The sequence below is a fragment of the Gracilinanus agilis genome, chromosome 3, assembly GCF_016433145.1.
Source record: "Gracilinanus agilis isolate LMUSP501 chromosome 3, AgileGrace, whole genome shotgun sequence".
Classification (NCBI taxonomy): domain Eukaryota; kingdom Metazoa; phylum Chordata; class Mammalia; order Didelphimorphia; family Didelphidae; genus Gracilinanus; species Gracilinanus agilis.
The window spans coordinates 276,256,643-276,269,930 of NC_058132.1; positions in this window are offsets into that span (position 1 = coordinate 276,256,643).

Here is a 13,288-nt window from a genome sequence, read left to right on the forward strand (position 1 = left end):
TCATACGGTGACAATCTTGTGTCACTACAGGGTTGACTTCTTAAATAAAAAAGAACAATGGGGAGTGCTTGTACCCATTTCAGATGGCTTTCAGAACACACTTTCCCAATGAGAGTTTTAATTCTCTTATTACAGATTTCAATTTGCCCTGAGGAAGAGGGGTGATAGGCTGAATGTAAACTCCTCTTTATCCCCAAGGTCTTATAAATCTCATGCAAGATGTTCTGGGAAAAGTGTGATCCATGGTCCAAATCTATTCTAGCTGGTACAGAGAATCTCGGAACTATCTCTCTCAGAAGTGTCTTCACCACAAAGGCTGTGTTGTTTTTCTTTGCAGGGAACATTTCTGGCCATCGAGTCAACCTGTCTATGATGACTAGGGCATATTTGTATCCTTGACAATTGGGCATTGATATATAATCAATCTGCAAGCACTCAAACGGGGTATATGCCAATTGTCTGCCTCCTAGTCCCTTAATTCTGGTCACACCCTGATTATATTGCAAGCAAACCTTGCATTTTTGGCATGTTCTAATTGCACGAGTGGATATACCAGGAGCTGTCCAGTGTCTTCGAATACCATCTACTAAGGATTGGGTCCCATAATGGCCTTTGGCATGCAATGCATTACATAGGGTATTATATAAAGATCTTGGAAGAATGGATTTGTCCTCACTAGAAAACCATATACCTCTCACTAATTTGGCCCCTAGATTTTCTACCCAGTGCTTCAATTCCCTTGGGGAGTATGCCTGTTTTAGATCTGCTTCTTCCACCAAGGAGAAGTTCAGCACAAGGACCAGGCCGAACTGGGCTCCAAATTTTGCGGTTACATCTGCCCTCCTGTTTCCTAATGAGACTTCATCCGTACCCTTTTGATGTGACCTGCAATGCATTACTGCCACTTCCTTAGGTAACTGGACAACTTTCAGGAGTTGGTTTATAAGGCTCCCATAGGCTATCTCCTTCCCACCAGCTGTTATATATCCCCTATATTTCCAAATTTGGCCTGTACAATGTACTACATTAAATGCATATTTACTATCGGTCCAAATGTTCAACCTTTGACCCTGGCCAATTTCTAAAGCTCTGGTGAGACTCAGGATTTCAGCCCCTTGAGCACTCATGGACTTAGGTAGAGCTGCATACCACAAAGTCTCATCTTGAGTTACTACAGCCGCACCTGTATATCGTTCTCCATCTACCACAAATGCGGAACCATCAGTAAACAAAGTGAGATCGGGAGAGACCAAAAAGGAATATTGGTCAGGTCATCTCTCGTCTTTTGAACCATGTCCAAGGTTTCTGCACAGCTATGGATGAGTTCTCCTTCTAATGGTAAGTCTGGCATTAGTGTAGCTGGGTTGATCTCCTTACAACAATGGAAAGTTAGGTTCTCATTGCCCAGCAACACAATTTGATAATGGGATAAGCGCTGCAAAGTAAACGCATGCAGGTTGCTGTTTTTCAAGATGGTATCTATTTGATGAGGAGAGTACAGCATAATCCTGCATCCCAAAACCAGATCTGAAGATTTTTTAACCATTAGGGCTGCAGCTGCAATTGCTCTCATACAAGGAGGCATCCCCCTAGCCACAACATCTAACTGGGAGCTATAATAGGCTATTGGTCTGAACTGATCCCCAAGAGTTTGCATCAACACTGCACTGGCTATTCCCTTGTCCTCATGCACAAACAGGTGAAATGGTTTTGCATGGTCAGGGATTCCAAGTGCAGGACTGGTCAACACCGCTGTTTTCAGTTTTTCTATAGCATGCTTGTGCTCCCGTGTCAGTTTTAAAGGTTCTGAGACAGTGTTCCTAGTCAAGTCTGTTAGAGGTTCTGAGATCAGACTATAACCAGGTATCCACTGCCTACAGTAACCTGTGATACCTAATATTGCACGGAGCTGCTTCTTGGTCTTAGGCATGCACAGCTTTTGTATATGTGCAACTCTCTTTTGAGAAATCCTTCTTATACCCTTTTCCAACACGAAGCCGAGGTAATTTACGCATGGTAACACCCACTGAATCTTACTTTGGAAATTTTGTGTCCCCTTTTGCATAGCTCTTGCAACAGATATTTGCTGTCCCTTTGACAGATTCGAGCACTTGGTGACATTAGCAAAAGGTCATCCACATAATGTACTAGCTTGCTCTCAGTGAATATGATGGTTTCAAGATCTCTTTGCAGGATTTGGCAAAAGATATTCGCGCTTTCTACGAATCCCTGTGGAATTCGCATCCAGCAGAGTTATTTTCCCTCCCAAGAAAATGCAAAAATCTTTTGACTGGACTCATGCAGAGGTACAGTAAAATATGCACAGCACAGGTCCACGACCGTGAACCAGGCTGCATTACTTGGAATCTTGGTGATGATATTTGCCGGGCTAGGTACCACTGCATGTCCCTTCTTAATAAAATTATTCACTGCTCTTAGATCCTGCACAAAATGCCATTGTGTCTTGCCATTTGGATCTTTCTTTGGCTTCTTAATGGGTAAAATAGGTGTGTTGTACACGGATATAGTGTAGACCAAAATGCCTTGTTCTAGGAGACTTTGGATAATGGGTCTGATACCCTCTGTGGCCTCTTTGCTCAACTTATACTGAGGGATTCTAGGTGGAGTACCCTCTTTCACCTCTATCTTAACTAGGGTGGCAGATTTCAAAATTCCCACATCGGTTGAATGCTTAACCCAAACTTCCTCTGGGATATCTTCTGGTATTTCATAGATACTCCTTATGTGTTGTTCCTCCTCATCACTCTCCACTTGCCCTAGGAATAGCAAGGGATGGTGCTTGAGTGATTGTTTGAGTAAGTGTAGGAATATCTGTCCTGACCTATCACACTGGATAGTGGCACCTAATTTACAAAGAACATCCCTCCCCAGGAGATTGGATGGACAACCGGGTATCAACAAAAAAGAATGATCTAAAGTCATTGGACCTATTTTCACCATCTTAGATCTTAGCTTGGGCACCAACTCCATTTGCCCAGTGGCTCCTTTTACTCTCACAGACCCCATTAGTGCACAATTTTCTGGTGCTGATGTCAACACAGACAGGGTTGCTCCAGTATCAATAAGAGCAGGATAGATTTGATCTCCTATTGTCACCATAACCAAAGGTTCCCTGTCTTTAGCTGTCTGATCAACAGGTACCAAAGGTGTTTCTATTTCTATGTCCCTCAAATCCCTTTGATCTTGTTCTAGGACTTCTGTCTGTGCTGGCTCAGGATTCTGTGAGTGTAATGATGGTAAGTCTCCTTCAACAATGGCTTGTTGGACTGCCAATGCCTGAATTGGCATCCCTGGAATGTTCATGGGCCTATCAGTGTCAAAATGTATCTCAGTTCTTCCAGACCATGAATAAGGTAGAGTGTCCTTCTCTTCACTGAACATGCTTTGCTTGACTTTAGCAAAGTTAGATTCAGGAGAGGTATTCCTCTGCAATATAAATTCTGTCTGGTGCAGGTGGCCAGAAGCATTTCCTACTGTCTGAGCCATATCGACCTTTGTTGCCAAGGTGCTTTTAAAAGAAATCATTCCTCGTTTTGGTCTGCCTGCACGTATTGACTCGGACAGGGGGAGTCACTTTACTGATTCAATTTTATCTGAAATATATTCATGTTTGGGGATAACTCCCAAATTCCATGTACCATATCACCCCCAGAGCTCAGGCCAAGTTGAATGGATGAACAGAGAACTTAAAACTATGATTGGTGTTATGATGATAATAACAGATAGTTTGGAGAAGCAGATAAATGTGTCAAGGTCAAATAGATCTTTAAGTCAAGAGCCAGAGATTGACAGGCTACAGTGAGGAAAGGAGGGGGTAAAACACTCCTGATTCTCAAACTCCTCCCCCTCTAACTGCTTCTGCTTCAGTTGGTAATGAAGACAGGAATAAGATTCTTCTGGTGAGTTTCTGTTATGGCTGAAACCCCAATAATGTTTCTTTCTTAAATTTATATTCCTCTCAGGTCAGTTAGAGGAGATATATAGAAATTATTTATCTAACTGTTGAGGACAGAGGAGATCTTAAACTGGCAGCCAACAGGATTCAACCCAAATGTACAGACTGAATTGTAAGTATCTTCCCAAATAATTATCAGGAACAGATTTGAAGGTAAAACGTTGTATTAGGAATTAACAAGGAAAATTAGAGAAGTTAATGAAGGGTTTAGGATAAAGGAAAGGTGACCCTGAACTGTTAAATTGATGTCCCCTTCCCCCTCTTCACTGGAGGGATGAAGCACTTAACTAAAACTGGCTCTCTTGCTATAGATAAATATCTTACTCTCTAATCACTAAGTAATATATAATAATATTAATGAAGAATAGTAATAACAAATAGGCTAACCCTATGAGTAGAAATCACTAGCTTATACTACAATGGCCACCTCTGGTGAAACCCCAAGTCAACAGTGGCAAGCAGAGTGTCTGCTCACCTCCACTCCCACCAATTAACTGTCTCCAACCTTCTCAACTTCCCCTCACCCAAAGTTCTCCAGGGGGGTCCCCTGGAATTCTGGGTGAGGCTCTCCCTGTACCTTTGCAGGGATTCCATGCTTTGCATCTGCACACAACATTGGCAAATTATGTACTGAGACACATCTAAAATGGCCTGAAATTCTCCCTCTAGCTCTATTTTATCTTAGAAGCAGGCCTAGGGGAGATCTACACATCTCACCATATGAGATGCTTTTTGGACATCCTCCTATACAGGCTAAGCCTTTTTCTCCTGCATATACATCACTATTAGGAGGAGATACTTCTATTGCTTCCTATATACAGGAATTGCAGCACAAACTGCGTGAACTCCATTAATCTGGAACTGCAATACAAGCAGGACCAATAGACTTTTCACTTCATGACCTAAACCCAGGAGACAAGGTGTATATAAAGAACTTCCAGCGCACTGGGGCAACCCAGCCTTCATGGGATGGCCCATTTGAAATTTTATTAACCACCCCAACAGCTATAAAGATTGGAGAAAAGGACTCTTGGATTCATTGCTCACATGTAAAGAGGGCATCTTCTATTGAACCTGATTGACTGTGTCCTGTTATCTGCATCGGAGATAACAGTTCATAAACTTATGGATGCTAATTTTGGAATCATTGGTTTGTCTTGATTCTTTCCCTGATTTTATTTTAATTTTCTTATTGATTTTCCTAATATCTTTTAATAGAATAATTGATATTTTTGTCTTTTTTCTCATTTCTTGTACTTAAGTATATATAATCACTTAATTTTTTCATTATTTTTTGCAATGCTATAATTTTAATATATATATATGTATATATATATTTGCTGTAATATTACTGCTTACTCACAAGGTTTAGACTCCAGGCACTTGCCATATATTGTTAAATGTTATAGGACTGTGATTAATGCTTCTGTCTGATTCCAGGAGAAAGGAACACATGAGCTGTTAATAGTGCTAAGAAAGCACAAGGTCATGGAAACCGGCCAACCAATCCAATGGGATTGATGAGAACATCTGCACAGTGCCAAGGAGCACAAGGTCAAAGACATCATACATATACAGGTGGGATTGAGGTACTCCCACACCAACACTAAGGACTTGAACTCAGTGTAAGAATCGAAGCTGCGACGCTTAACATATGTTAAGACGTAGGACTCTCCGAACTACATTGCCACTCAGGTACCGCAGGTTGGCTATCATCTGGCTCACCCATATATTCCTGAGAATGAAGGGAATGACAGACACTTCCCTTGCATATAAATCTGGTCCTTTTTTCTCTCTTATAGAATGGCAACTTCCTGTAGTCTTAGCTGCAAATGAGTAAGTGCAGTATTACTGCATTGTGTCCTACAGACTAGTAGGATGGGAATTATAATTGATTGGACCCTAATACAAGGGCCTGTTATAAAATTATTTTGTTTCTTCAAAAACTTCATATACATAGCTTTTGATATTTTGATTTTGATTTTAATGCCTTTCCTTTTCAAAAGTTTCAATTTTCTTCTATTTGATTTTTATATTTTTTTCTTCTTTTTCTTTTGAATTTACTCATACAACCCCATGATTCAACCATATATTTTAAGCTGATCTGGGCATTTCTTTCTAAATACCCACGTCAGGGGGGATTGTATTTTTATAAAATCCAAAGATTTAATTGTATTTTTATTATATCCAAGATTTAATTTTTGATTTTGTTTGAGAAAAATTCTCAGGGAAAGAAACTTGCTGATTCCTTAATCAAGAGAATGAACTGTTTGCAGAGAGATGCCTGAAGAACCTACATTTAATCAAGAGATCCAGAATTGAACTGATGGGGTTTGTTGCATCAAGCAATCCAGAATGAACTTTTGGGTACAATGAATGGACTGATGGGTTTTGAACAGCTACTTTAATTGTACATGTTATGCCAATAGGGGACTGCCCCCAATTGGTTTCTTGTCAATGCGCTTAGCAAAAGATTGGTTTTGCTTTCTCTCTTTTCCATTTCCCTCTTATCTCTAACTATTGTAGTTAAAAGACCTTTGTGGGTATAAGATGTTTGTGTAAAATGATCACTTGGGGTGACTAGGCACCCAAAATGATCATCAGGGGGGATTGTGTAAATGGAATTAATATCTGCCAATTCATAGTCAAAACCCTACTCATCCTAGGCATAGAAATGACATAATCTTCACCTTCCTTAGTGGGGAGGGGAGATGAATTACCCACATGTAACAATAAGTAACAAATCAAGAACAAGGGACTGCCCTTTGGGCAGTTCAAAATCAGGGTAGAGACTGCCATTTGTCCATTTGAATTAGAGGTGGACCCACGGGAAGTGGCGAGAGACACTATCTCTTTAAGTATGTTGGTTACTTCCTGTGGAGGCAGTTCTCGCCTTGAACTTGGTGCTGAAGGAGCTCCTGAGACCACACACAGCTTCTATTCTGTATTGTCACGTGGGTAAGTTAGGCTGACTTCCTTGGCCTACCTAGGCCGCTTCCACACTCTGCCTTAAATAGGCACTAGCCTATCTGGTTGCTGGGCCTTGAGGCTTGCAGCCTCATTTATTTAGCCTTTTAACCTTCTCTCTCCGTCCAGGCCTCTGTAGGCCTGGACTAGCCTCTCCCATTTTTCTTTATTCCTATACCTTTACCTTCCTGATTGTAAAATAAAGTACCTTAACCCGATGCTGACTTAGGTCTGATTTAATTATGGAATCAACCTGAATTGTTGATTCCTGGCAGCCACACTTTAAATACATATCTATAAAATACCTAAATTTCCTTCTTATAATACTTAGGCCCAAAGTTGTGTAAGTAACTTGTCAAACTCCACACACCTTGTTAATAGACCTGAGAATAAAACTGCAACTCACCTGACTCACAGACCAATGCTATTTTTAATATACTTTGCTGCTTCTTATATGAAACATGACTAATGAAGTTGGAAAGAGCTAAGAGGAAATTCTTCCAGCTCTACCCAAAAGAAAGTTAACTACAACAGTGTGATTAGTAAAATTAGGGGTCTGCAAACTATGGTCCCAAGGCCAATTTGACCTGCTTTAAATTTTTTTTTTTATAAAAACCTTTCTTTTCCATCTTAAAATCAATATCATGCATTGGTTCCAAGTCAGAAGAGCAATAAAGGCTAGGCAATGGGGATTAAGTGACTTGCCTAGAGTCACACAGCTAGGAAGTGTCTCAGGCCACATTTGAACCCAAGACCTCCCCATCTCTAGGCCTGTCTCTCAACACTGAGCCACCCAGAGAACCTGTGCCTGATTTGTTTTGTATGGCTGGAGCATAGTTTTACATACAATTAAACTTTATTTAAAAATGTAAAAACCGTTCTTAGCTCATGGGTTGTACAAAAACAAGGGAACCAGGCTGAACAAATTGTGGCATATGCTGGTGATGGAATACTATTGTGCTCAAAGGAATAATAAACTGGAGGAATTCCATGTGAACTGGAAAGACCTCCAGGAATTGATGCAGAGTGAAAGGAGCAGAGCCAGAAGAACTTTGTACACAGAGACCAATACACTGTGGTAAAATTGAATGTAACGGGCTTCTGTACCAGCAGCAGTACAGTGACCCAGGACAATTCTGAGGGATTTATGGTAAAGATGCTACCCACATTCAGAGGAAGAACTGCAGGAGAAGAAACATATAAGAAACACAACTGCTTGAACGCATGGGTTGAGGCTGGCATGATTGGGGATGTAGACTCGAAACTACCACACCAATGCAATTATCAACAATTTGGAAATAGGTCTTGATCAATGACACATGTTAAAACCAGTGGAAATACACATCTGCCATGGGGGGGAGGGGGAATTCAGGGGGGGGGTGTGAAGGGAAAAGTAAGAGCATGAATTATGTAACCATGTTAACTTTCCAAAAAAATAAATAATAAATGTTAAAAAAAAAAAAACAAGGGAACCAAAGTTTGCCTGCCTTTGAGGGTTAACAAGACTAACCCTTATTTTGGAGAAGTCTCAAATTGGAGCCAGGGGAATAAGAATAGTTGTATTATGAGAGGGAGTAACAATGTGGGTCACTCATAATAATAACAGCTATAATAATCAATAACATATTTAAATAATAAATAACATAATAAAGCATATTTAAATATAATAATAAAATACCATTTAAGTGCTAAATAAGGTTTATAGCACACTTGACTATTTAATATTTAGTGCTTTAGAGTTAGTATCTCATTTTATTCTTCTAACAACCTTGGGGAGCAGGTGCTACCACAACCCTCATTTTCTTGGAGAAAAGTTGGGTAGATAATGGTTAAGTGACATCCACTGCAGGCGATGCAGCTAGTAAGTGTTTGAAGCTGTGTTTGAACTCAGGTCTTCCTGACTCCAGGTTTGGAACTCCATCCACTGCACCACTTAGCTGCATGCTCATAACTTGTCCAAAGCAGAAGACATAAATCTCCCAGTTCAATTTAGTTCAATTCAGTGAGCACTTTGTAAAATGCCCTCTTTGTTCCAGGTACTTTGCTAGGGATTAAGTAAGAAAGCCAAAAATTAAATAGCTCTTCTCATTTGCATTCTACTAGGGGAAAGGAGGAAACAATATGCATTTTGATAAGCAAACATAAATTATACATGAAGTAAATACAAGGTTCTTGGAAGGTGGTAAGGGGAGGTCAGGGTTAGGAACACTAATTCCCCTAGCTCTGGCCAAATAACATTTTGTCTGAAAAAGATCTGTGGGTTTTAATGGATAGAAGATAAGCTCAGTATGAGTGAGGAGGGGAAAAGGCAGTCAAAAAGCAAATAGGATTATAGACAGTTTCTCAGAATCGAAGCCCCATATCCAGAATATATAGAGGACTTTATCAAACTTATAAGAACATGAACCATTCCCCAACTGATAAATGTTCAAAAGATATGATGAACAGATAGTTTTTGGATAAAGAAACCAAAGCCATAATGGAGGTATATGAAAAAAAAATCCTCTAAATCATTACCGATTAGAGAAAAGCAGATCAAAACAACTCTGAGATAACATTTCACACCTAACGGATTGGCTGAAATGATAAAAAGAAAAAATAGCAAATAGTAGAGGGGATATGGAAAAATGGAGACATTAAGACACTATTGGGGGAACTGTGAACTGATACCTTTTAGAGAGTAATCTGGAATTATGCTCAGAGAGTTATAAATTTTGTATACAGCCCCAGCAATACTACTGTTGGGTCTGATTCCCAAGGAGATCAGAGGAAAAAGAAAAAACCTGTGTGCTCCAAAATATTCGTAACAGCTCCCTTTGTGTTGACAAAGACTGGAAATTGGAGGGATGCCCATCAATTGGGAAATGGCTGAACTAGTTGTGGCATATATTTGTGATGGGATACTATTGTATCATAAGAAATGACAAGCAGGCTAATTTTTAAAAATGAAAAAATGTACATGAAATTATGAAAAGTGAAATAAGTAAAGCTAAGAGAATATTACATAAAGCTATAGAATTAATGTTTGAAGAATAATTTGTGAATGTCTGCCTCCAGAGAAAGAACTGATAAACAGGAACACAAAAGACATAGTTCATATATACATTTTTTTGGTCATGTGATGCCTTCTCTAGTGTGGGAAGTGAAGAGAGGGAAAGAAATACCTGGGAATTCAATATAACCAACAAACAAATAAACTAATTTTAAAGTAAATAGGTAATAGTCCCTTTGTACTTCATCTTAGACTATTTTTAGAGCAATAATAATAACAATAATGGTTATATCTTATGAAGTACTTTACAAATACCATCCTGTTTTATCCAACAACCCTGGAAAGGAGGTGGTCTTTCTATCTCCATTTTGCAGATAAAGAAATTGAAATTGACAGATACATTAAATGACCTGTCCAGGTTTACACAGCTAGTTTATTGTCTGAGACCAGATTTGAACTCTAGATTCTGTGCTCTATCCACAGAGCAACTCAGCTGCCTATAGCTGGGAGTATTTTGTTCAATCTGGGAACCATATTTTGGAAAGCACAATAGAAAAACATGGAGAGGAGAGCAAACAATAATGAGTAGGGCCTTGAGTATATGTCTTACTAGTACTGTAAAAGATACCAGAGATATTTAGCTTAGATAAGAGAAGACTGGGGCAACTGGGTAGTTCAGTGGATTGAGAGCCAGGCCTAGAGATGGGAGGTCCTGGGTTCAAATCTGACCTCAGACTCTTCCTAGCTGTGTGACCCTGGGCAAGTCACTTAACCCCATTGCCTAGCCCTTACTGCTCTTCTGCCTTAGAACCAATACACAATATTATTTCTAAGCTGGAAGGTAAGGGTTTAAAAAAACAAAAGAGAAAGAAGACTCAAGAGATCATGGGATCATACATTCATAAATTAAGAAGAGCAGGAAGGGTACATTAGAGGTCATCTAATCAAATCTCTTCATTTTAAAGTTGAAGAACTGAGATCTTCCCAAGGGGCACCCCACAGTTAGTAAGTAGCAGAACTGGAATTTGAACTTATATCCTCTAACTCCAAATCTAGTACTGCTTCCATGACAGTACCTGGCCCTAAGCTATCTATAAGTTATACTTGAAAATCCATCATGTGGAAGAAGATAAAATCTGTTGTGCATGGTTCCAAAAAGGGGAATTTAGAACAATGGATATTAGTTTCAAAGAGGTAAATTTATTTTTGGTGTCAAGAGAAACTTCCTAAAACTTAAACTTATTCCAGAATAGAATAGATTGCCTAGAGAGGCAGTGGTTTTCTTCTCTTGGGAGAACTTCAAGAAAAGATGGATGAATATAGGAGTGTAGAAAAGATAGAGAAGAGAGCGGAATTGATTTCAAGCCCCTGAAAATAAATAAAAGCAAACCTATATTCAACCATTTCTTATAATTGTATTAATATTCCTTGAAATGTAACAGAAATAATAGGGAAAGAGCTAGCTTTTAAAGGAAATCTGATAGGGGAAATAATCTCTTTTAGTTTTCTGCTGGAACTATATTATAATTTGTTCTAGACTTCAATTCAGGGTAAAAAGTGGATTCTTTGCACCTCATCCAAGTGATTCAATGACGAAAGTATTAAAAGGAACTCATCATGGGGTGATTTCACTCCTAAGGCAATTCCATGGCACCGACCCCAGGAACAGCACTATAAAAAGACTGCAAACTGATAATTTAAAAAAATAATTTTTCACATGACTTCTTTTGGGTTTGGTTTGGGGGGGGGGTGTTTGTGTGTGTGTGTGTGAGAGAGAGAGAGAGAGACAGACAGACAGACAGACAGACAGAGACACAGAGAGAGAGAGAGACAGAGAGACAGAGACAGAGAGCTGGGGTGCTTAAAAACAATGTAAATGGGAATAGGCCAGGAACTATTATACTAAGAACTGGATGAAGACCAAGCTCCTTTGGTAGTGGACTAGCAGAACTGAGCCAATCTGCCTTCAGTATTGTTGGGATGATTCTCTCAAATGAAGGAGGTCAGACTGTGAGGTGCCTAGGAACCAACTGGAACAATGGTCCTCTGATGGGTAGAGTTGTGTTCCCAGCAGGGAATCCCAGAATATCCATTTCTAAGATACTAAAGTATCTTGGGTCTATCATCTGATTTTAGGGAAGGCTTGATTTTTTTTTAAAAGTCTTTTTTTAAAAAGTGAACTTCTAGTAGGCACTCTGCACTTTTATTGGAAGCCATCACCATTCATAGATGGACAATACATATATGAACAAGTAGGCAAAATTCTAGGATGTGATCAATGTTCAAAACCTCTTGTGAATTATAGTGGCAAAGCAAGTGCTGGACAGATATGCATTTCTACCTTAGTGACTACTTCACTCCTTTCTTTTTGTGTCTAAGAGCTAGATTAAGACATTTGTGCTTCCCAAGGTTTGAAATTAAGTACCTTTTCACGAAAGCATAAGTACAAACATGTTTTTAAAAAGAATTTTATTGACTTGGAAGATTAGTCCTTGTTTCTGAATCCCCTCAATTAAATACCTAAAATATACCATTCCTCCTTTCATAGTCTTCATTCTTTAGTTAAGAGGTTTAATTTGGCTTCTTGTTCTTCCACCATTTATGTGTTCTCAGCCTTCAACTTAAAGTCATTCCTGTCATCCACCTTCTTTCATCTTACTCTCAAAATGGTGAATCCCAATGGACAAAGCGAAGCAATACTGTGCCCTATCTAACCTGTTCCAAACCCTCCTCACTGCTTTGTGATCCTTTTCTTCTTTCCCAATGAACTCTTCTTAATGCTTTTCTGAGTCTGATTCAAGCTTTCTTTTTTCTTCCCCTCAAGACACCAATGCCATGCTGCCATGTTCTTTCTAAGCAGATAAAGTTAGCCATTGTGATCTCCATTTTGCTCTATCTCATACCTAAAAAGAATTCTGTCACTACCAGAGGTAAGATATTAGCCAACATTACACAATAATCAGGTGGAGACATGGCATTAGGTATAGATTTCTTCCAAGGAGTCAACAATTACCTCATGAATTTTTGCAGATAATCAGAAATGCATGTTTTTAAACGCACTGTTCTGATGATATCATGAGGCTATGTCATGAAATTCTAGTGTTGATAAAGAAATAAACTTAAGGATCACCCAAAAAAGTAGCAAAGGGGTACATGACGGGGAAGGGAGGTGTGCAAAGAGTCTATAACACATTACAAAACAGGTATTAGATAGGACAAGTGGTAACAGATATCTCTCATCAGAGAAATGTATGCCCAGAGAAGAAAATGGGCCAGTAATGTAGCAAGAATTAAGAATAACTGATTGAAAGCCTGTGTATTCTAATAGTAGTCACATAACATCAAGAAAATTT